General features: G+C 48.0%; 1 protein-coding gene across 2 annotated transcripts in view; it reads left to right on the plus strand.

The window, feature by feature from the left end:
• The window catches only part of C4H10orf71 (chromosome 4 C10orf71 homolog), a 375364-nt gene that overhangs the window by 277230 nt on the left and 76492 nt on the right, over nucleotides 1–21642 (plus strand). The window lies entirely within an intron of this gene.

The raw sequence follows: 21642 nt of genomic DNA on the forward strand, positions 1-21642 counted from the left end.
CATAATAAAATGGGCTGGCTGTAGGCACTTTATAATTGGTTCCAGGGGAACACGGGCAGCAGTGGTCTGGTCAGTGGAGGCCTAGTGGAAGGAGGGAGCGCAGAAAGGCTTCGAAGGCCTAACATAATTAAATTGGGCTGGCTGTAGGCACTTTATTATTAGTTACAGGGGTACACGGGCAGCAGTGGTCTGGTCAGTGGAGGCCTAGTGGAAGGAGGGACCGCAGACAGGCTTCGAAGGCCTAACATAATTAAATTGGGCTGGCTGTAGGCACTTTATAATTGGTTCCAGGGGTACACGGGCAGCAGTGGTCTGGTCAGTGGAGGCCTAGTGGAAGGAGGGAGCGCAGAAAGGCTTCGAAGGCCTAACATAATAAAAAGGGCTGGCTGTAGGCACTTTATTATTGGTTCCAGTTGTACACTGGCAGCAGTGGTCTGGTCAGTGGAGGCCTAGTGGAAGGAGGGACCGCAGACAGGCTTCGAAGGCCTAACATAATAAAATGGGCTGGCTGTAGGCACTTTATAATTGGTTCCAGGGGAACACGGGCAGCAGTGGTCTGGTCAGTGGAGGCCTAGTGGAAGGAGGGACCGCAGACAGGCTTCGAAGGCCTAACATAATTAAATTGGGCTGGCTGTAGGCACTTTATTATTAGTTACAGGGGTACACGGGCAGCAGTGGTCTGGTCAGTGGAGGCCTAGTGGAAGGAGGGACCGCAGACAGGCTTCGAAGGCCTAACATAATTAAATTGGGCTGGCTGTAGGCACTTTATTATTAGTTACAGGGGTACACGGGCAGCAGTGGTCTGGTCAGTGGAGGCCTAGTGGAAGGAGGGAGCGCAGAAAGGCTTCGAAGGCCTAACATAATTAAATTGGGCTGGCTGTAGGCACTTTATTATTAGTTACAGGGGTACACGGGCATCAGTGGTCTGGTCAGTGGAGGCCTAGTGGAAGGAGGGACCGCAGACAGGCTTCGAAGGCCTAACATAATAAAATGGGCTGGCTGTAGGCACTTTATAATTGGTTCCAGGGGAACACGGGCAGCAGTGGTCTGGTCAATGGAGGCCTAGTGGAAGGAGGAACCGCAGACAGGCTTCAAAGGCCTAACATAATTAAATTGGGCTGGCTGTAGGCACTTTATTATTAGTTACAGGGGTACACGGGCAGCAGTGGTCTGGTCAGTGGAGGCCTAGTGGAAGGAGGGACCGCAGACAGGCTTCGAAGGCCTAACATAATAAAATGGGCTGGCTGTAGGCAATTTATAATTGGTTCCAGGGGAACACGGGCAGCAGTGGTCTGGTCAATGGAGGCCTAGTGGAAGGAGGAACCGCAGACAGGCTTCGAAGGCCTAACATAATTAAATTGGGCTGGCTGTAGGCACTTTATTATTAGTTACAGGGGTACACGGGCAGCAGTGGTCTGGTCAGTGGAGGCCTAGTGGAAGGAGGGAGCGCAGAAAGGCTTCGAAGGCCTAACATAATTAAATTGGGCTGGCTGTAGGCACTTTATTATTAGTTACAGGGGTACACGGGCAGCAGTGGTCTGGTCAGTGGAGGCCTAGTGGAAGGAGGGACCGCAGACAGGCTTCGAAGGCCTAACATAATTAAATTGGGCTGGCTGTAGGCACTTTATTATTAGTTAAAGGGGTACACGGGCAGCAGTGGTCTGGTCAGTGGAGGCCTAGTGGAAGGAGGGACCGCAGACAGGCTTCGAAGGCCTAACATAATTAAATTGGGCTGGCTGTAGGCACTTTATTATTAGTTACAGGGGTACACGGGCAGCAGTGGTCTGGTCAGTGGAGGCCTAGTGGAAGGAGGGAGCGCAGAAAGGCTTCGAAGGCCTAACATAATTAAATTGGGCTGGCTGTAGGCACTTTATTATTAGTTACAGGGTACACGGGCAGCAGTGGTCTGGTCAGTGGAGGCCTAGTGGAAGGAGGGACCACAGACAGGCTTCGAAGGCCTAACATAATTAAATTGGGCTGGCTGTAGGCACTTTATTATTAGTTACAGGGGTACACGGGCAGCAGTGGTCTGGTCAGTGGAGGCCTAGTGGAAGGAGGGACCGCAGACAGGCTTCGAAGGCCTAACATAATAAAATGGGCTGGCTGTAGGCACTTTATAATTGGTTCCAGGGGAACACGGGCAGCAGTGGTCTGGTTAGTGGAGGCCTAGTGGAAGGAGGGAGCGCAGAAAGGCTTCGAAGGCCTAACATAATAAAAAGGGCTGGCTGTAGGCACTTTATTATTGGTTCCAGGGGTACACGGGCAGCAGTGGTCTGGTCAGTGGAGGCCTAGTGGAAGGAGGGACCGCAGACAGGCTTCGAAGACCTAACATAATAAAATGGGCTGGCTGTAGGCACTTTATAATTGGTTCCAGGGGAACACGGGCAGCAGTGGTCTGGTCAGTGGAGGCCTAGTGGAAGGAGGGAGCGCAGAAAGGCTTCGAAGGCCTAACATAATTAAATTGGGCTGGCTGTAGGCACTTTATTATTAGTTACAGGGGTACACGGGCAGCAGTGGTCTGGTCAGTGGAGGCCTAGTGGAAGGAGGGAGCGCAGAAAGGCTTCGAAGGCCTAACATAATTAAATTGGGCTGGCTGTAGGCACTTTATTATTAGTTACAGGGGTACACGGGCAGCAGTGGTCTTGTCAGTGGAGGCCTAGTGGAAGGAGGGACCGCAGAAAGGCTTCGAAGGCCTAACATAATAAAAAGGGCTGGCTGTAGGCACTTTATTATTGGTTCCAGGGGTACACGGGCAGCAGTGGTCTGGTCAGTGGAGGCCTAGTGGAAGGAGGGACCGCAGACAGGCTTCGAAGGCCTAACATAATTAAATTGGGCTGGCTGTAGGCACTTTATTATTAGTTACAGGGGTACACGGGCAGCAGTGGTCTGGTCAGTGGAGGACTAGTGGAAGGAGGGACCGCAGACAGGCTTCGAAGGCCTAACATAATAAAATGGGCTGGCTGTAGGCACTTTATAATTGGTTCCAGGGGAACACGGGCAGCAGTGGTCTGGTCAGTGGAGGCCTAGTGGAAGGAGGGACCGCAGACAGGCTTCGAAGGCCTAACATAATAAAATGGGCTGGCTGTAGGCACTTTATAATTGGTTCCAGGGGAACACGGGCAGCAGTGGTCTGGTCAGTGGAGGCCTAGTGGAAGGAGGGAGCGCAGAAAGGCTTCGAAGGCCTAACATAATAAAAAGGGCTGGCTGTAGGCACTTTATTATTGGTTCCAGGGGTACACGGGCAGCAGTGGTCTGGTCAGTGGAGGCCTAGTGGAAGGAGGGACCGCAGACAGGCTTCGAAGGCCTAACATAATAAAATGGGCTGGCTGTAGGCACTTTATAATTGGTTCCAGGGGAACACGGGCAGCAGTGGTCTGGTCAGTGGAGGCCTAGTGGAAGGAGGGAGCGCAGAAAGGCTTCGAAGGCCTAACATAATTAAATTGGGCTGGCTGTAGGCACTTTATTATTAGTTACAGGGGTACACGGGCAGCAGTGGTCTGGTCAGTGGAGGCCTAGTGGAAGGAGGGACCGCAGACAGGCTTCGAAGGCCTAACATAATTAAATTGGGCTGGCTGTAGGCACTTTATTATTAGTTACAGGGGTACACGGGCAGCAGTGGTCTGGTCAGTGGAGGCCTAGTGGAAGGAGGGACCGCAGAAAGGCTTCGAAGGCCTAACATAATAAAAAGGGCTGGCTGTAGGCACTTTATTATTGGTTCCAGGGGTAGACGGGCAGCAGTGGTCTGGTCAGTGGAGGCCTAGTGGAAGGAGGGACCGCAGACAGGCTTCGAAGGCCTAACATAATTAAATTGGGCTGGCTGTAGGCACTTTATTATTAGTTACAGGGGTACACGGGCAGCAGTGGTCTGGTCAGTGGAGGCCTAGTGGAAGGAGGGACCGCAGACAGGCTTCGAAGGCCTAACATAATAAAATGGGCTGGCTGTAGGCACTTTATAATTGGTTCCAGGGGAACACGGGCAGCAGTGGTCTGGTCAGTGGAGGCCTAGTGGAAGGAGGGACCGCAGACAGGCTTCGAAGGCCTAACATAATAAAATGGGCTGGCTGTAGGCACTTTATAATTGGTTCCAGGGGAACACGGGCAGCAGTGGTCTGGTCAGTGGAGGCCTAGTGGAAGGAGCTAGTGCAGAAAGGCTTCGAAGGCCTAACATAATAAAAAGGGCTGGCTGTAGGCACTTTATTATTGGTTCCAGGGGTACACGGGCAGCAGTGGTCTGGTCAGTGGAGGCCTAGTGGAAGGAGGGACGGCAGACAGGCTTCGAAGGCCTAACATAATAAAATGGGCTGGCTGTAGGCACTTTATAATTGGTTCCAGGGGAACACGGGCAGCAGTGGTCTGGTCAGTGGAGGCCTAGTGGAAGGAGGGAGCGCAGAAAGGCTTCGAAGGCCTATCATAATTAAATTGGGATGGCTGTAGGCACTTTATTATTAGTTACAGGGGTACACGGGCAGCAGTGGTCTGGTCAGTGGAGGCCTAGTGGAAGGAGGGACCGCAGACAGGCTTCGAAGGCCTAACATAATTAAATTGGGCTGGCTGTAGGCACTTTATTATTAGTTACAGGGGTACACGGGCAGCAGTGGTCTGGTCAGTGGAGGCCTAGTGGAAGGAGCTAGTGCAGAAAGGCTTCGAAGGCCTAACATAATAAAAAGGGCTGGCTGTAGGCACTTTATTATTGGTTCCAGGGGTACACGGGCAGCAGTGGTCTGGTCAGTGGAGGCCTAGTGGAAGGAGGGACGGCAGACAGGCTTCGAAGGCCTAACATAATAAAATGGGCTGGCTGTAGGCACTTTATAATTGGTTCCAGGGGAACACGGGCAGCAGTGGTCTGGTCAGTGGAGGCCTAGTGGAAGGAGGGAGCGCAGAAAGGCTTCGAAGGCCTATCATAATTAAATTGGGATGGCTGTAGGCACTTTATTATTAGTTACAGGGGTACACGGGCAGCAGTGGTCTGGTCAGTGGAGGCCTAGTGGAAGGAGGGACCGCAGACAGGCTTCGAAGGCCTAACATAATTAAATTGGGCTGGCTGTAGGCACTTTATTATTAGTTACAGGGGTACACGGGCAGCAGTGGTCTGGTCAGTGGAGGCCTAGTGGAAGGAGGGACCGCAGAAAGGCTTCGAAGGCCTAACATAATAAAAAGGGCTGGCTGTAGGCACTTTATTATTGGTTCCAGGGGTACACGGGCAGCAGTGGTCTGGTCAGTGGAGGCCTAGTGGAAGGAGGGACCGCAGACAGGCTTCGAAGGCCTAACATAATAAAATGGGCTGGCTGTAGGCACTTTATAATTGGTTCCAGGGGAACACGGGCAGCAGTGGTCTGGTCAGTGGAGGCCTAGTGGAAGGAGGGACCGCAGACAGGCTTCAATGGCCTAACATAATAAAATGGGCTGGCTATAGGCACTTTATAATTGGTTCCAGGGGAACACGGGCAGCAGTGGTCTGGTCAGTGGAGGCCTAGTGGAAGGAGGGACCGCAGACAGGCTTCGAAGGCCTAACATAATAAAATGGGCTGGCTGTAGGCACTTTATAATTGGTTCCAGGGGAACACGGGCAGCAGTGGTCTGGTCAGTGGAGGCCTAGTGGAAGGAGGGACCGCAGACAGGCTTCGAAGGCCTAACATAATTAAATTGGGCTGGCTGTAGGCACTTTATTATTAGTTACAGGGGTACACGGGCAGCAGTGGTCTGGTCAGTGGAGGCCTAGTGGAAGGAGGGAGCGCAGAAAGGCTTCGAAGGCCTAACATAATTAAATTGGGCTGGCTGTAGGCACTTTATTATTGGTTCCAGGGGTACACGGGCAGCAGTGGTCTGGTCAGTGGAGGCCTAGTGGAAGGAGGGAGCGCAGAAAGGCTTCGAAGGCCTAACATAATAAAAAGGGCTGGCTGTAGGCACTTTATTATTGGTTCCAGGGGTACACGGGCAGTAGTGGTCTGGTCAGTGGAGGCCTAGTGGAAGGAGGGACCGCAGACAGGCTTCGAAGGCCTAACATAATAAAATGGGCTGGCTGTAGGCACTTTATAATTGGTTCCAGGGGAACACGGGCAGCAGTGGTCTGGTCAGTCGAGGCCTAGTGGAAGGAGGGTGCGCAGAAAGGCTTCGAAGGCCTAACATAATTAAATTGGGCTGGCTGTAGGCACTTTATTATTAGTTACAGGGGTACACGGGCAGCAGTGGTCTGGTCAGTGGAGGCCTAGTGGAAGGAGGGACCGCAGACAGGCTTCGAAGGCCTAACATAATTAAATTGGGCTGGCTGTAGGCACTTTATTATTAGTTACAGGGGTACACGGGCAGCAGTGGTCTGGTCAGTGGAGGCCTAGTGGAAGGAGGGACCGCAGACAGGCTTCGAAGGCCTAACATAATTAAATTGGGCTGGCTGTAGGCACTTTATTATTAGTTACAGGGGTACACGGGCAGCAGTGGTCTGGTCAGTGGAGGCCTAGTGGAAGGAGGGAGCGCAGAAAGGCTTCGAAGGCCTAACATAATAAAAAGGGCTGGCTGTAGGCACTTTATTATTGGTTCCAGGGGTACACGGGCAGCAGTGGTCTGGTCAACGGAGGCCGATTGTAATGAGTGTCTGCCAGTTAGTAGTCCAAAACAACAACTAAATGTGAATGTCTCGCATTAAAACAAAACAAAAACACTAAAGGGTGCAATCATTAGGTTCAGGGGTGGGATCCTCTGCGTTGTTTCAGACCTACTAATTTTGCGCAAAGTATTTACTGTGGTAAATAGAGGACACTGCCCCTGACTATGTTAAGTACCATCATACATGTCAACACAATGGTATTGTCAGTGGCAGGTATGGAAGGATGTCAGCGCATAGACTTAACATTGGTGGAAGTGTGAGAGATAACTGTGGAAGTGGTAGAGCAATGTTTGACCTGGGGGTGGGTGAACTCTCTTGTGGCCGGCGTTACAGGCCCAAGGCCCCTCATGTTACAACAGTGTGTCTGACGTTGGGTGCGCACCACCACCGCCAGAGACACTTTATTGTACTATGAGGAACCCAGTAGCAATGCCGTCGACCAAAAGCGAGTACACCCACCTCTTCAGACAAACAGCAGTCTCACGGGTGCTTGCGCCAAGTCGCGATACCACGGCCCCGTGTGGGGAGTTTGGCCATTTAGGGAGGTGTAAACATGTCGTATGCTGGACAATCAGCTGCAGCAAATTAGACATTAGAAAAGTAATTCACAGTAGTCCACAGGCAAGAGCTTTTCATAGGAAAGCTAGGTGTCGGCCGGGCAAGGTGGGGCAAAAGATTTCGAAATCCAGTTGTGGTTCATTTTAATGAATGTTAGATCGTCAACATTTTGGGTAGCCAGACGAGTCCTTTTTCTGGTTAATATTGAACCTGCAGCACTGAATACTCTTTCTGATAGGACACTTGCTGCCGGGCAAGCAAGCTCCTGCAATGCATATTCTGCCAATTCTGGCCAGGTGTCTAATTTTGATGCCCAGTAATCAAATGGGAATGACGGTTGAGGGAGAACATCGATAAGGGATGAAAAATAGTTAGTAACCATACTGAACAAATGTTGTCTCCTGTCACTTTCAATTGATGCAGCAGTACCTGTCCTGTCTGCGGTCATAGCAAAATCACTCCACAACCTGGTCAGAAAACCCCTCTGTCCAACGCCACTTCTGATGTGTGCACCCCTAACACTCCTAGTCTGTTGCCCCCTTGAGCTCGTGTGAGAACGATCACGTGCGCTGTGTGCTGGGAATGCCTGAAGCAAACGGTCAACAAGAGTTGATTGTTTGGTTGCTAATATTAGTTCCAAGTTCTCATGTGGCATAATATTTTGCAATTTGCCTTTATAGCGTGGATCAAGGAGGCAGGCCAACCAGTAATCGTCATCGTTCATCATTTTCGTAATGCGTGTGTCCCTTTTTAGGATACGTAAGGCATAATCCGCCATGTGGGCCAAAGTTCCAGTTGTCAAATCTCTGGTTGTGATTGGGTGAGGGGCAGTTGCAGGCAAATCTACGTCACTTGTGTCCCTCAAAAAACCAGAACCCGGCCTTGACACGCAACCAATTTCCAGTGCCCCCGGGAAAGGTTCCGCATTAAAAATATACTCATCCCCATCATCCTCCTCGTCCTCCACCTCCTCTTCGCCCGCTACCTCGTCCTATACACTGCCCTGACCAGACAATGGCTGACTGTCATCAAGGCTTTCCTCTTCCTCTGGTGCAGACGCCTGCTCCTTTATGTGCGTCAAACTTTGCATCAGCAGACGCATTAGGGGGATGCTCATGCTTATTACGGCGTTGTCTGCACTAACCAGCCGTGTGCATTCCTCAAAACACTGAAGGACTTGACACGTCTTGTATCTTCGACCACTGCACACCTGACAACTCCATGTCTGCCATCCTACTGCCTGCCCGTGTATGTGTATCCTCCCACAAAAACATAACAGCCCGCCTCTGTTGGCACAGTCTCTGAAGCATGTGCAGTGTTGAGTTCCACCTTGTTGCAACGTCTATGATTAGGCGATGCTGGGGAAGGTTCAAAGACCGCTGATAGGTCTGCATACGGCTGGCGTGTACAGGCGAACGTCGGATATGTGAGCAAAGTCCACGCACTTTGAGGAGCAGGTCGGAGAACCCAGGATAAGTTTTCAATAAGCACTGCACCACCAGGTTTAAGGTGTGAGCCAGGCAAGGAATGTGTTTCAGTTGGGAAAGGGAGATGGCAGCCATGAAATTCCTTCCGTTATCACTAACTACCTTGCCTGCCTCAAGATCTACTGTGCCCAGCCACGACTGCGTTTCTTGTTGCAAGAACTCGGACAGAACTTCCGCGGTGTGTCTGTTGTCGCCCAAACACTTCATAGCCAATACAGCCTGCTGACGCTTGCCAGTAGCTGGCCCATAATGGGACAACTAGTGTGCAACAGTGTCATCTGCCGATGGAGTGGTTGGCCGACTGCGGTCTGTGGAAGAGCTGTAGCTTCTGCAGGAGGACGAGGAGGAGGAGGAGGAGGGGGTGCGAACGCCTACAGCCAACTGTTTCCTAGACCGTGGGCTAGGCACAACTGTCCCTAAATTGATGTCCCCTGTGGACCCTGCATCCACCACATTCACCCAGTGTGCCGTGATGGACACATAACGTCCCTGGCCATGCCTACTGGTCCATGCATCTGTAGTCAGGTGCACCTTTGTACTCACAGATTGCCTGAGTGCATGGACGATGCGCTGTTTAACATGCTGGTGCAGGGCTGGGATGACTTTTCTGGAAAAAAAGTGTCGACTGGGCAGCTCGTATCGTGGTTCAGCGTACTCCATCAGGGCTTTGAAAGCTTTGCTTTCAACTAACCGGTAGGGCATCATCTCTAACGAGATTAGTCTAGCTATGTGGGCGTTAAAACCCTGTGTACGCGGATGCGAGGATAAGTACTTCCTTTTTCTAACCAGAGTCTCATGTAGTGTGAGCTGAACTGGAGAGATGGAGATCGTGGAACTTGCGGGTGTGCCGGTGGACATGGCAGACTGAGAGACGGTTGGAGACGGTATTGTTTCCGCCGGTGCCCTAGATGCAATATTTCCTCCTACAAAACTGGTGATTCCCTGACCCTGACTGCTTTTGGCTGTCAAAGAAACCTGCACAGATACTGCCGGTGGTGCGGAAAATGGTGGCCTTACAGTGACGGAAGGGATGTTGCGTTGATGACTAGCTTCATTGGCCGAGGGTGCTACAACCTTAAGGGACGTTTGGTAGTTAGTCCAGGCTTGAAAATGCATGGTGGTTAAGTGTCTATGCATGCAACTAGTATTGAGACTTTTCAGATTCTGACCTCTGCTTAAGCTAGTAGAACATTTTTGACAGATGACTTTGCGCTGATCAATTGGATGTTGTTTAAAAAATGCCAGACTGCACTCTTCCTAGCATCGGATCCCTTTTCAGGGATTGCAGACTGAGCTTTAACCGGATGGCAACGCTGTGCTCCAACAGGTTTTGGCTTTGACACGCGTTTTGGGCCAGATAGGGGCCCGGCAGATGGAACCTGTTGCGATGTTGATGCCTGCTGCGGCCCCTCCTCCACCTCCGCTTCTGAACTACTGCTGCCTGCACCCTGTTCCCCCAATGGCTGCCAATCGGGGTCAACAACCGGGTCATCTATTACCTCCTCTTCGAGCTCGTGTGCAGCTTTGTCTGTGTCACTGTGTCGGTCTGTGGTATAGCGTTCGTGGCGGGGCAACATAGTCTCATCAGGGTCTGATTGTGGATCTGTACCCTGAGAGGGCAATGTGGTGGTCTGAGTCAAAGGAGCAGCATAGTACTCTGGCTGTGGCTGTGCATCAGTGCACTCCATGTCAGAATCTACTTGTAATGGGCATGAGAAATCAAAAGGTTACCTGTAGCAAATAGGACGCTTCTATATCACATCTACTGGCCGTCAGTGGCAAATATATAGGGCGTCCATAGTAGCGGAAAAAAATAGACTAGTTCAACGCTATCTACTTGAAATCATATAGAGAAAAAAAGCGTATAATGAACACTTCATGAAATAATCTTTATTATACACACAACATAAGGGATATATAATCCCTATAACGTACACAATAAAAACACACACCTAGAAGCCACATGTGTTACATAGGTGAGCCAACAGAAATAAGTGGCACCACTCAGAGTGTATATAGGTATCGAAATAAAGCAAAAACACAGCTGGACTATTATATGTTGTATATAAGTTATATCAGCAGACAGCAAAGGAATTGAAAACATCCAAGTAATATATAAATCAGACCATCGTTGCCTCTCTACCACTATGGTGGAGGCAACGATGGTCTGATTTATATATTACTTGGATGTTTTCAATTCCTTTGCTGTTGTGTGTATAATAAAGATTATTTCATGAAGTGTTCATTATACGCTTTTTTTCTCTATATGATTTCTTGTAATGGGCATGGCCTGTTAAGTGTTTCACTTTCTAAGCCAGGGACGGTATGTGTAAAGAGCTCCATGGAGTGACCCGTTGTGTCGCCTGCTGCATCCTTCTCTCTTGTTGTAGTTTTTGCTGAGGAGGACAAGGAAGCGACTTGTCCCTGACCGTGAACATCCACAAGCGACGCGCTGCTTTTACATTTACCAGTTTCGGAAGAGGAGGCAAAAGAGCTAGAGGCTGAGTCTGCAATGTAAGCCAAAACTTGCTGTTGCTGCTCCAGCTTTAAAAGCGTTTTTCCTACTCCCAGAAAAGAGAGCGTTCGAGGCCTTGTGTAGCCAGACGACGAAACTGGCTCCACAGCTCCAGACTTAGGTGGAATATTTTTATCCCCACGACCACCTGATGCTCCACTACCACTACCATCATTACCAGCTGACAATGAACGCCCACGGCCACGACCTCTTGCACCAGACTTCCTCATTGTTTTAAAAAATTAACCAAAGTAACTTTATTTGTTGCTGTCTTACACGGTGAGCTATAACTTCAGTATGATTTCTATATCCCTTAACAGGTTGGTGAGACCACAAGGAAAATCAGGCACAATGTTACACACTCTGTTTTCTGTGGCACAAAATAACAGAGATGACACACACGCAGGACTGTCACTCAAGCACTAATGTCAATATTATTCTCCCACCTAATTTTTTTTTTTTTTCTCAGGGAGACTTTAGAAACCAAATAAGATAAAATGTTTTTTTCAGGGACAATTTAGAAACCAAATACTAATAAAAAAAAAAAAAAAAAATAGCCTTTCTATGGCCCACAATTAGAGAGAGAGAGGTGGCACACCCAGGAGTCAAGACTGGCACACAAGCTGAAAGGGCAATATTACTCTCCCACTGTTTTTTTATGTTTTTTTTTTTTTTTCAGGGAGACTTTAGAAACCAAATAATATTAAAAAAAGCAAAAAAATAAATAGGCTTTCTATGGCCCACAATTAGAGAGAGAGAGGTGGCACACCCAGGAGTCAAGACTGGCACACAAGCTGAAAGGGCAATATTACTCTCCCACTGTTTTTTTATGTTTTTTTTTTTTTTTCAGGGAGACTTTAGAAACCCAATAATATTAAAAAAAACAAAAAAATAAATAGGCTTTCTATGGCCCACTGAATGAGAGATGGCACACACAGGAGTGGCACACAAGCCCTGACTGAGGCCAATATTTTTCTCCCACTGATTGATGTAGTGTTTTTGTGTTGAGGTAGATTTTAGAACACAAATCTAGGAAAAAAATAAATAGGCTTTCTATGGCCCACAATTAGAGAGAGAGAGGTGGCACACCCAGGAGTCAAGACTGGCACACAAGCTGAAAGGGCAATATTACTCTCCCACTGTTTTTTTATGTATTTTTTTTTTCAGGGAGACTTTAGAAACCCAATAATATTAAAAAAAAACAAAAAAATAAATAGGCTTTCTATGGCCCACAATTAGAGAGAGAGAGGTGGCACACCCAGGAGTCAAGACTGGTACACAAGCTGAAAGGGCAATATTACTCTCCCACTGTTTTTTTATGTATTTTTTTTTTCAGGGAGACTTTAGAAACCCAATAATATTAAAAAAAAACAAAAAAATAAATAGGCTTTCTATGGCCCACAATTAGAGAGAGAGAGGTGGCACACCCAGGAGTCAAGACTGGCACACAAGCTGAAAGGGCAATATTACTCTCCCACTGTTTTTTATTTATTTATTTATTTTTTTCAGGGAGACTTTAGAAACCAAATAATATTAAAAAAAGCAAAAAAATAAATAGGCTTTCTATGGCCCACAATTAGAGAGAGAGAGGTGGCACACCCAGGAGTCAAGACTGGCACACAAGCTGAAAGGGCAATATTACTCTCCCACTGTTTTTTTATGCATTTCTTTTTTTTTTTCAGGGAGACTTTAGAAACCCAATAATATTAAAGAAATAAATAAATAAATAGGCTTTCTATGGCCCACTGAATGAGAGATGGCACACACAGGAGTGGCACACAAGCCCTGACTGAGGCCAATATTTTTCTCCCACTGATTGATGTAGTGTTTTTGTGTTGAGGTAAATTTTAGAACACAAATCTAGGAAAAAAATAAATAGGCTTTCTATGGCCCACAATTAGAGAGAGAGAGGTGGCACACCCAGGAGTCAAGACTGGCACACAAGCTGAAAGGGCAATATTACTCTCCCACTGTTTTTTTATGTATTTTTTTTTTCAGGGAGACTTTAGAAACCCAATAATATTAAAAAAAACAAAAAAATAAATAGGCTTTCTATGGCCCACAATTAGAGAGAGAGAGGTGGCACACCCAGGAGTCAAGACTGGTACACAAGCTGAAAGGGCAATATTACTCTCCCACTGTTTTTTTATGTATTTTTTTTTTCAGGGAGACTTTAGAAACCCAATAATATTAAAAAAAACAAAAAAATAAATAGGCTTTCTATGGCCCACAATTAGAGAGAGAGAGGTGGCACACCCAGGAGTCAAGACTGGCACACAAGCTGAAAGGGCAATATTACTCTCCCACTGTTTTTTATTTATTTATTTATTTTTTTCAGGGAGACTTTAGAAACCAAATAATATTAAAAAAAGCAAAAAAATAAATAGGCTTTCTATGGCCCACAATTAGAGAGAGAGAGGTGGCACACCCAGGAGTCAAGACTGGCACACAAGCTGAAAGGGCAATATTACTCTCCCACTGTTTTTTATGCATTTCTTTTTTTTTTCAGGGAGACTTTAGAAACCCAATAATATTAAAAAAAAATAAATAAATAGGCTTTCTATGGCCCACTGAATGAGAGATGGCACACACAGGAGTGGCACACAAGCCCTGACTGAGGCCAATATTTTTCTCCCACTGATTGATGTAGTGTTTTTGTGTTGAGGTAGATTTTAGAACACAAATCTAGGAAAAAAATAAATAGGCTTTCTATGGCCCACAATAAGGCCGGCCTCACACTAGCGAGTTTTACGGACGTAAGAGCGCAGAAATTACGTCCGTAAAACTCGCAAAATAAACGGCACAATTATTCTCAATGGGGCTGCTCCTATTAGCCGTATATTACGGTTCAGTATTATACGGCTTTCTACGGCCGTACAAAATCGCAGCATGCTGCGTTTGTCAGCGTATTGCGCAAAAAAATCGCTAATGAAAGTCTATGGGGGCGAGAAAAATACGGATTCCACACGGACCTGCAGTGTGACTTGCGAGAAATACGCAGCGCTGTTAGTGAAAAGTCGGTAATTCAATTGCCGGCTTTTCATTTCTCCTGCACAAACCCGACAGGATATGAGACATGGTTTACACACAGTAAACCATCTCATATCCCCTTTTTTTTTGCATATTCCACACTACTAATGTTAGTAGTGTGTATGTGCAAAATTTCAGCGCTGTAGCTGCTGAAATAAAGGGTTAAATGGCGGAAAAAATTGGCGTGGGCTCCCGCGCAATTTTCTCCGCCAGAATGGTAAAGCCAGTGACTGAGGGCAGATATTAATAGCCAGGAGAGGGTCCATGGTTATTGCCCCCCCCCCTGGCTACAAACATCTGCCCCCAGCCACCCCAGAAAAGGCACATCTGGAAGATGCGCCTATTCTGGCACTTGGCCACTCTCTTCCCACTCCCTGTAGTGGTGGGATATGGGGTAATGAAGGGTTAATGCCACCTTGCTATTGGAAGGTGACATTAAGCCAGATTAATAATGGAGAGGCGTCAATTATGACACCTATCCATTATTAATCCAATTGTATGGAAGGGTTAAAAAACACACACACACATGATTTAAAAGTAGTTTAATGAAATAAACACAGCGGTTGTTGTAATAATTTATTGTTCTCTCAATCCATCAGGAACACCCTCGCTTGGAAAAATAATAAACGCACAAGATACATACCTTCTGGTGAACCGTCTCGTCCCACGAAGTAATCCATCTGAAGGGGTTAACTAATATTACAGGCAGGAGCCCTGCTAAATGCAGCTGTGCTCCGTGCCTGTAATCCCCGGCGAATGAATGAAATGTAGGTCATTGACCTACATTTCCTTCAGTCGCGGTGAGGCGCCCTCTGGTGGATGTTCTCATGAACTGCAGCCTGGGAACTTTTTCCCACGCTCCAGGTCATATGAGGACATCCACCAGAGGGCGCATCACCGCGACTGAAGGAAATGTAGGTCAATGACCTACATTTCATTCATTCGCCGGGGATTACAGGCACGGAGCACAGCTGCATTTAGCAGGGCTCCTGCCTGTAATATTAGTTAACCCCTTCAGATGGATTACTTCGTGGGACGAGACGGTTCACCAGAAGGTATGTATCTTGTGCGTTTATTATTTTTCCAAGCGAGGGTGTTCCTGATGGATTGAGAGAACAATAAATTATTACAACAACCGCTGTGTTTATTTCATTAAACTACTTTTAAATCATGTGTGTGTGTGTTTTTTAACCCTTCCATACAATTGGATTAATAATGGATAGGTGTCATAATTGACGCCTCTCCATTATTAATCTGGCTTAATGTCACCTTCCAATAGCAAGGTGGCATTAACCCTTCATTACCCCATATCCCACCGCTACAGGGAGTGGGAAAAGAGTGGCCAAGTGCCAGAATAGGCGCATCTTCCAGATGTGCCTTTTCTGGGGTGGCTGGGGGCAGATGTTTGTAGCCACGGGGGGGGGGCAATAACCATGGACCCTCTCCTGGCTATTAATATCTGCCCTCAGTCACTGGCTTTACCATTCTGGCGGAGAAAATTGCGCAGGAGCCCACGCCAATTTTTTCCGCAATTTAACCCTTTATCTTAACAGCTACAGCGCTGAAATTTTGCACATACACACTACTAACATTAGTAGTGTGGAATATGCAAAAAAAAGGGGGATATGAGATGGTTTACTGTATGTAAACCATGTCTCATATCCTGTCGGGTTTGTGCAGGAGAAATGAAAAGCCGGCAATTGAATTACCGGCTGTTCACAGATATCGCGCTGAATGAAATCTAAATACAGAATATATATATATGTGTCTCAATGACATATATATATATATATATATATATATATATGTTTTCCCGAACATTTGAGCACATAAATCCATTAGATGTCGGTTTTGCAAGCCTGCGCGAAAATCTCGCAGTACGGATGCCATACGGATTACATACGGAGGATGCCATGCGCAAAATACGCTGACACACCCTGACTACGGATCAATATTTTGGGAACATTTCTCCGTATTACGGCCGTAGTACGGACGTATAATACGTGGCGTATTGTCTTACGCCCAGTGTGAGGCCGGCCTTAGAGAGAGAGAGGTGGCACACCCAGGAGTCAAGACTGGCACACAAGCTGAAAGGGCAATATTACTCTCCCACTGTTTTTTTATGTATTTTTTTTTTTTCAGGGAGACTTTAGAAACCCAATAATATTAAAAAAAACAAAAAAATAAATAGGCTTTCTATGGCCCACTGAATGAGAGAGAGAGAGGTGGCACACCCAGGAGTCAAGACTGGCACACAAGCTGAAAGGGCAATATTACTCTCCCACTGTTTTTTTATGCATTTCTTTTTTTTTTAAGGGAGACTTTAGAAACCCAATAATATTAAAAAAAACAAAAAAATAAATAGGCTTTCTATGGCCCACAATTAAAGAGAGAGAGGTGGCACACCCAGGAGTCAAGACTGGCACACAAGCTGAAAGGGCAATATTACTCTCCCACTGTTTTTTTATTTATTTTTTTTTTTTTTTCAGGGAGACTTTAGAAACCAAATAATAATAATAAAAAAAATAAAAATAAATAGGCTTTCTATGGCCCACTAAATGAGAGATAGCACACACAGGAGTGGCACACAAGCCCTGACTGAGGCCAATATTTTTCTCCCACTGATTGATGTAGTGTTTTTGTGTTGAGGTAGATTTTAGAACACGAATCAAGGAAAAAAATAAATAGGCTTTCTATGGCCCACTCAGTGAGAGATGGCACACACAGGGATGGCACTGTAGCAGAAATGCCAATCTTAATCTCCCACAAAAAAAAAAAAAAAACAGGGACTGTCCTACAATTACTATCTCCCTGCAGTAATCTAAGCCAGGTATGGCAGGCAGCAATAGGAGTGGACTGATGCACAAATTAAATAAAAAGTGTGGACAAACAAAAAAGATAGCTGTGCAGAAAGGAAGGAACAAGAGGATGTGTGCTTTGAAAAAAGCAGTTGGTTTCCACAGTGGCGTACACACAGCAATACAGCTATCACGGAACCTTCTAGGGCAGCCCAATGAGCTACAGCGCTGAGGGAAAAAAAAAAAAAATAGCTTCCACTGTCCCTGCACACCGAAGGTGGTGTTGGACAGTGGAAATCGCTACAGCACAAGCGGTTTGGTGGTTAGTGGACCCTGCCTAACGCTATCCCTGCTTCTGACGAAGCGGCAGCAACCTCTCCCTAAGCTCAGATCAGCAGCAGTAAGATGGCGGTCGGCGGGAACGCCCCTTTATAGCCCCTGTGACGCCGCAGACAGCAAGCCAATCACTGCAATGCCCTTCTCTAAGATGGTGGGGACCAGGACCTATGTCATCACGCTGCCCACACTCTGCGTTCACCTTCATTGGCTGAGAAATGGCGCTTTTCGCGTCATTGAAACGCGACTTTGGCGCGAAAGTCGCGTACCGCATGGCCGACAAGCACAGGGGTCGGATCGGGTTTCATGAGACGCCGACTTAGCCAAAAGTCGGCGACTTTTGAAAATGAACGACCTGTTTCGCTCAACCCTAGTCAGGACATCTTGCCACCAGATGTCCCCAGCGGTCAAGGAAACGTCAGCGTCTAGTGGTAGTAGGTGGAGGTACACTAGACACGGCGATGTTTGCTCCAAATTGTCCATTAAGGGGACAATTATTATAGGCTCATCCTCCCACTCGGTAGAGCTCTGCGTGGATTCTGGGGCGGAGGGCAATTTTATGTCTTCTGCCTTCGCCCAACGTCACGCAATACCCCTGGTTATGCTAGCTCAACAAGTAACGGTACGAGTGGTGAATGGGTCGACACTGCCCTCACAGATAACACACCAGACTATCCCTTTTACTCTGTCCATATCGCCATCCCATCAGGAGATGATATCTCTGCTTGTCATTCCTGAGGGAATTGATGAGGTCCTGTTGGGGATACCTTGGCTACGGTTCTACTCTCCTCATATCGAGTGGTCCTCAGGCAGAATTTTGGGATGGGGTGAATCTTGTGGGGGTAGGTGTCAGAGGTAGTGCGTTCAGGTTGCTACTACAGAGGTACTCGCAGATCTATCCTCTCTCCCCAAGCAATATTGGTCTTATGCGGACGTGTTCTCCAAAAAGGCGGCGGAGACCCTTCCGCCCCATTGCCCCTATGACTGTCCTATTGACCTCTTGCCTGGTGCTCAGCCTCCCCGGGGTTGAGTCTATCCGTTATCTCTCCCGGAGACGGAGGCAATGTCTCAGTACATTCAAGAGAATCTGGCAAGAGGGTTCATCAGGAAGTCAGTGTCACCTGCTGGGGCTGGGTTCTCCTTCGTGCAGAAGAAGAATGGGGAACTGCGTCCATGCATAGATTACAGGGGTCTTAACGCCATCACCGTTAAGAATAAGTATTCTTTGCCATTGATATCTGAGCTCTTCGATAGGCTTCTGGGAGCAAGGGTATTTACTAAATTAGATCTGCGGGGTGCTTACAACCTGATTCGCATCCATGAGGGGGACGAATGGAAGACGGCTTTTAACACCAGGTATGGGCACTATGAATATCTGGTGATGCCCTTCAGGCTCTGTAATGCCCCAGCCGTTTTCCAAGACTTTGTGAATGACATCTTCCGGGATATGCTCTCCACCTCGGTCGTAGTCTATCTGGATAATATTCTCATCTACTCTCCAGATATTGACTTTCACCGGAGAGATGTTTGCAAAGTCTTCGACCTCCTACGGGCAAATTCCCTCTATGCCAAGTTGGAGAAGTGTATGTTCGAGCAGGAGTCCTTACCTTTCCTAGGCTATATCATCTTCGCCCAGGGATTGGCTATGGATCCTGCCAAACTACAGGCTGTGATGGACTGGCAGGAACCCCATTCTCTTAAAGCGGTGCAGCGCTTTATGGGGTTCATTAACTATTATCACCAGTTCATTCCGCACTTCTCAACTTTGGTAGCTCCCTTGGATGCCCTCACCAAGAAGGGACCAAATCCCAAATTGTGGTCTGAGGAGGTCTCCAAGGCCTTTAACTCCATAAAGTCACACTTCGCTAGCGCTCACATCCTACATCGCCCCGATGTTGATAAGCCATTTATCATGGAGGTGGATGCCTCATCTGTTGGTGCTGGAGCAATCCTCTTCCAAAAGGATGCTCAAGGTCGGAAGCATCCTTGCATCTTCTTTTCTAAGACCTTCTCACCAGCAGAGAGGAATTATTCCATTGGGGACAGGGAGTTGCTAGCCATGAAGTTGGCGTTCTCGGAGTAGAGACATCTCTTGGAGGGAGCTCGTTTTCCCTTCCAAGTCTTCACAGATCATAAAAATTTGGTATACCTGCAGACAGCCCGGCGGTTAAATTCTCGCCAGGCCAGATGGTCCTTGTTCTTCTTCCGGTTTCATTTCACCCTCCATTTTCTTTCTGGGGAGAAGAACATTCGTGCCGACGCTCTCTCTCGCTCCGTTGTGTCATCTGTGGAGGAGGAAGAGGAGCATCGGCTTATTGTCCCCACTGAGAGCCTGAGAACTGTGGCCCCAGTTTCGCTAGAGTCTGTGCCTCCGGACAAGACTTTTGTACCATCCAGTTTGCGACCGGAGGTTCTCTCTTGGGCACACTCGTCCAGGGTGGGTGGACATTTTGGTTCCAAAAGGACATCTGAGTTACTGGCGAGGACATACTGGTGGCCGCATATGGCTCGTGATGTCGCAGACTATGTTCGGGCGTGAGTCTCTTGCACCAAGGACAAGTCCCCTCGGCAATGGCCAGCTGGATTGCTTTACCCTCTACCGGTGGCGGACAGGCCCTGGGAGATGGTCGGGATGGACTTTGTGGTGGGCTTACCCAAGTCTCGTAACTGCACCATTAACTGGGTGATCACCGATCATTTTTCCAAAATGGTTCATTTGGTGCCTCTTCCACGGCTACCTTCTGCACGGGCTCTGGCAGCCTTTTTCATCAAGCATATCTTTCGCTTACACAGTATGCCGTACATGATTGTCAGTGACCAGGGTCCCCAGTTTGCGTCTCGATTCTGGAGGGAGCTTTGTCGTTCACTCAGTATTGAGTTAAATCTCTCCTCGGCTTATCATCCTGAGACGAATGGGTTGGTTGAGAGGGCCAATCAGACTCTGGTCACTTATTTACGACATTTTGTTTCTGCCAGGCAGGATGACTGGGCATCCTTGTTACCGTGGGCTGAGTTTGCCCTAAACAATTCTGTAGCCGACTCCACCGGTCAGACTCCTTTCCTCCTTAATTACGGCCAACATCTGCGGGTTCCTGTGCCTATGCCCGTGTCCTCTGTTGACTCCAGGGTGGCAGACTGGGCAGTGGAGGCACGAGACATTTGGGACCGCACTCAGGATGCCATCCGGGCCTCCAAGGAGAGAATGAGGTCCTCCGCCGATGCACATCGGCGCCGTGCCCCGACATTTGCTCCTGGTGACTTAGTGTGGCTCTCCGCTCGTAACATCAGGCTGCTTGTTGAGTCCACTAAGTTTGCACCTTGCTACTTGGGTCCCTTCAAGGTCCTCGAACAGGTTAATCCTGTGGTCTCCCGTCTAGCCCTTCCTCCACGCCTAGGTATCACCGACACCTTTCAGGTGTCCCTCCTTAAGCCAGTATACATGTCCTGGTTTTCTGAGTCGTGGGACATCGGGTTCGTCTACGGACGATTGCGAGGTGAACGCTATTTTGGGGTGCAAGGTAGTTCTTGGTAAAAAATTTTATTTGGTGGACTGGAAGGGTTAGGGTCCTGAGGATAGGTCCTGGGAGCCTGCTGAGCACATTCGGGCTCCGCAGCTCATTGCTGCCTTCGCACATGGCGAGGCCCAAGGAGGGGGGCCCTAGGAGAGGGGGTAATGTTAGGGGTCGAGTTCCCGCCTCTGCAGAGGGGGAATCTTGGACCATCTCTGCTGCGGTCTCCCATTCTTCTTCTGCCGCAGTGGAGCCTGCTCAGCGGAGACGTCGGTCCCAGTATTGTTATATGTTATGTGCTTTGCACCAGTGTGGTCATGTGAGTTTGTGTTCAGGGACCCGGCTGAAATAAGCCCCTAGAATGCTGGCACCTCCGGCGAGGAGATTTTGTGTGAATGTATTCAGGGACCTGGCTGAAATAAGCCCCTAGAATGCTGGCACCTCCGGCGAGGAGTTTGTGTGCATGCATGACCACTGACTGCTCTCAGCTGAGTAGTTAACCTGTGCCACTGTGAAGTCAAACAGGGCGCAGTGCTTTGAGTTTCGGCTACTCTGTGAAGTAACAGGGTTAGCGCATACCGCCCATATACAGTAGTTCCGCCGTTTGCTAGCAGCAGGTTCTCCTGCAAGGTGGACCCCGGGCTGCGAACGCATCAATTATAATAAAACCTCTATATTTACTCGGTGCGTTCCGCTAGCCCTAACATGGTGTACACATTGTGCTCTGTTTTTCCTTTGAAGGCTATGGATTTTACTGATCCTATTATACTATGATAAAACTTTTTTCCTCATATCTTTTGCCTTCAGA

Source organism: Ranitomeya variabilis, chromosome 4 (genome assembly GCF_051348905.1).
Source record: "Ranitomeya variabilis isolate aRanVar5 chromosome 4, aRanVar5.hap1, whole genome shotgun sequence".
Classification (NCBI taxonomy): domain Eukaryota; kingdom Metazoa; phylum Chordata; class Amphibia; order Anura; family Dendrobatidae; genus Ranitomeya; species Ranitomeya variabilis.